This window comes from Habropoda laboriosa, unplaced genomic scaffold (genome assembly GCF_001263275.1).
Source record: "Habropoda laboriosa isolate 0110345459 unplaced genomic scaffold, ASM126327v1 scaffold67, whole genome shotgun sequence".
Classification (NCBI taxonomy): domain Eukaryota; kingdom Metazoa; phylum Arthropoda; class Insecta; order Hymenoptera; family Apidae; genus Habropoda; species Habropoda laboriosa.
The window spans coordinates 1,939,091-1,942,690 of NW_017100242.1; positions in this window are offsets into that span (position 1 = coordinate 1,939,091).

Here is a 3,600-nt window from a genome sequence, read left to right on the forward strand (position 1 = left end):
TTCTATAAATATATGTATTTCATATACATGTGTTGTATGCAATTTTACTTTATCACGATAGAATAAAAAAATGATTCAAAGGATATTAAGGATTACGATGAGCCTCCTTAACATGAACAGAGTACCAAGAGTTGCAATTTGTGTATTGGAGGAATACAATAATAGACTAACTGCATAACTGGAAAACTAGAGTCCAAGAGTATGGAAAATGAAAGAACGGGACGAAGCCAAGTGAAGTAAAGGCAAAGAGAATGGAGAATGGTGAGCGGCTGTGGTGGTGAGTATAGTGGAGGGGCGATGGCTCACCTACCTGCCGGTCGAGAGCTCAGTCGGTGTCCGCTAGGTTGAAAATCCGTGAGTTCTCCTGTTCGTTTTATATGTGACTTTCCACAGTTTTATGAAAAAGGCGCGAAAAAAGTTGAAAACCAAAATATTAAACTCGGCGAAACGTATACTATCTATAAATAATTTTTATTAGTGTTTCTTGAAGCGTTCACCAAGAAAATTGGTGGTGAACATCAGTTTTTGGTATTGTGTCTTTTAAGTTGCAAGAAAAACGTTCGACTGCATTTTCACGTGCAAATTCGATAACAGTGTATGAAAGTGCGCACATTGATATTCATACACGCGTGATCCCACGCGTGTCGCAGAAGACGTGTGTGTGTTTACATATGGTGACCTGTGTTGACTGTGTAGGGATCAACAACGAAGTAAGGTGATTTTGGATTGCAACGAATTTGTCGGCAACCGACTGTTATTACCGGCTACTTCATAGGCATGCTTGGATTGGACAACAGTAGACAGTGGTATTAGGTGACACACTGGCGCATGTAATACACGCATAAATACACACAAGTGCACAACAGTCATGGTAAGTACGAGAATGTGTACTTAAAACTACGTCTAATGATACACGATAGAAATACTTCGTACACAAATAAATGAAAATCATATGTAATTATACATAATTTTGTTATATATAATTTTAAATGAAAATTATGTACATAATACACTAAAAATCAAGTTACGATTCGGCTATAATTTTATTTCAAATAATCACAAACGTATGTATTTTTTAAATTTATCGTTTAAATAAATAATTAATTTAAAAAAAATCTATTGAATCATTGAAATGTATGTTTCATACGTACGTTGTATCGAACATTCGACTGTTCTCGAGATGAAACTCAAAGAAGGAAACAAGACAAATACTTTGCTTGCAATATGCGTGCATTACATTTTAACTTCACGTCTTGCGTGTTCCTTATCGTTCGAGACTCGCTCCAACTTTGGCTGTACCGAGTATAAGTTGCTGTAACCAAATCTTCAGCATGTATCGTTTAGTAGTAGTCATTGTAAACGCAGTTTCAATTTGTATCACTTAATTATAATTGTAAAAAACTGCTAAAAAGAAGTGTAAAGTAATGTATTTCATTAACTATGAAATTGAGCTGAATCAACAAGTGAAAGCGTTTTGTCTCTGCGCGGAATCGGAGTGCATTTAGAAGAAGTAAATGCGTATATATGTACATCGAATTTCTGTATACGCTGACATTTGACCATTTGACAGTGAAAGATAATAAGTCAGCAACAATAATCGTCTAATCGCGTTGCTGGCAATAAAAGTGTCGTGAATATCTTTTGACTAACGTTTCTTAGTTATGTACTATTAATGGTCTAAGTTACCAATCGCTGTTTCGAATGTGAAAAATATAAATACGTATTCGCATGAAATCGATTCTTTAAAATTAGACTTTAATTTTCACAGTATTTCTACAAAACGCAATCGATCCCAGCATTTCTTCGATCTACAGTTAGTTTTGAAAATCTCAAGACGATACTTTTGTAGTATTAAAATGCATCGTCAGATGTCTAAGGAAGCTAACTTCAAAGTGGTTTTCCAAAATCATGCAATTGTACCCAGAGGGCTGTAGTATTTTCAATTGTGACTATAATATTATTTTTCTCACAATTATAATTCAATACTAAGTTTCCTCATTGTGCATCGAGCTTTAATGTGATTCTAATAAGGTACGAGCATAGTAATTATTACGTAATAGCAACGGTTTTTAGCAATATTACAATACTATCCTTTTATATCCGTGTGTTCCAATGAGTCGTTCAGTTAGTCATGCGTGCAGATTGCTGCAAAACCTGGTTCTAGAGACAAATACAAACGACATCTTTAGGGTTATGTATCTTTACCGACGTTTTCTATTTCTGCATCTACCAATACACGGTTATACTCTAATTGTATCGCAATAAGTATGCAACACGGGGAAGATTCTGTATACGCATTACGACAAGAGTACAAAATTATTGATCAGTATTGTCGTATCATAGAAAATTGTGCAAATCACAGCAGACTTTAATGTCACTCTTTCAAACAGTTTTTTCTTTTTTTTCTTTTCAGTGTACATATATTTAATCTCGGTTCTCGTTTTTCGCTGTGATTCAGAAATGCCGCGAATTTCAAAATCAATTCAATTTCTCTTATCTCTATAAATTCGTTTAATTCAAGTTTATTCATATCTTTACTACCCGGTCAAATGACATGTTCCTCGTCGATGTTCGTATGCTCGGAAAAAGTGTGTATAGTTAATTTATTATTTATCGTGTTAGCTTTCATAGCGTGATTTACGTAACAACTGAGACTGAATGAGCAGCATTTGTTGAACGCGGCAAATGTACATTCATAAGAAAGTATTCTCTTCCGCGGTATAATTAACTAGAAAGTGTGCAACAGTTCGATGTCATTTTATACGATTACATCTCAATCATGCTGTTTCGCGTACACAACTATTATTCCCTGTGTTTCTCTTGTTACCGGAAATAACCAGAATCGAGATGATAATTATCCCAATCGAAGATGCGAGTTTCGTCTGCACAGCTGGCTGCAACAGAGATCCCGTAGGAACCTGTGTGTGATTTACTTTCGTTCCCGTTATCTGACACAGTTATGAACCTTCAGGTGTGTTATATTCTGACTCGTTGTAACATACGTTTTTCCTCGTAAAAACCATAAGAGCAACGTTCTAAGATATCTTATATTTAATCGAACCCGAAGAAACAGAATAACGAGAAAATAAAAGGTTAACCTAAAAAAAATACGTCAAGTAGCTAAATTATTATTTTTTAAATTCATTATTAAATACGCCTTTATTCAATGACTAGTTAAACGTAAAATTTAAAAAGGACCAAGAGTAAAATCAAACGAAATATATTTAATATTAACGTAAAATCTGAGACTTATACATGACGTGTATAAAATTGCAGAGATTTATAGTAAGCTGTTAACTTTTTCGTGCTCAAATTATTTTCTTTTTAAATTTATTATTTATCTATCGATCATTTCGTGTATAATGGATTGAGACGAATGTTTATTCGAGACTTATGTGTTCCACTGGTAATGAAAGGGTTAAGGTAGGAGCGTTAAAACGACGAAGGAACAAAAGTGCAAAAGGTTAACGTTGATCGCGACAAGTTTTTCTCGGATCGACAGTTTCCGATAGAAAACCCGCCTATCCACTTTGCTATAGCTTTTAGAACTCTCTCGTAGTTCGCTTCTTTACAATTAATGGTCTTACGTGTACCTGTGGT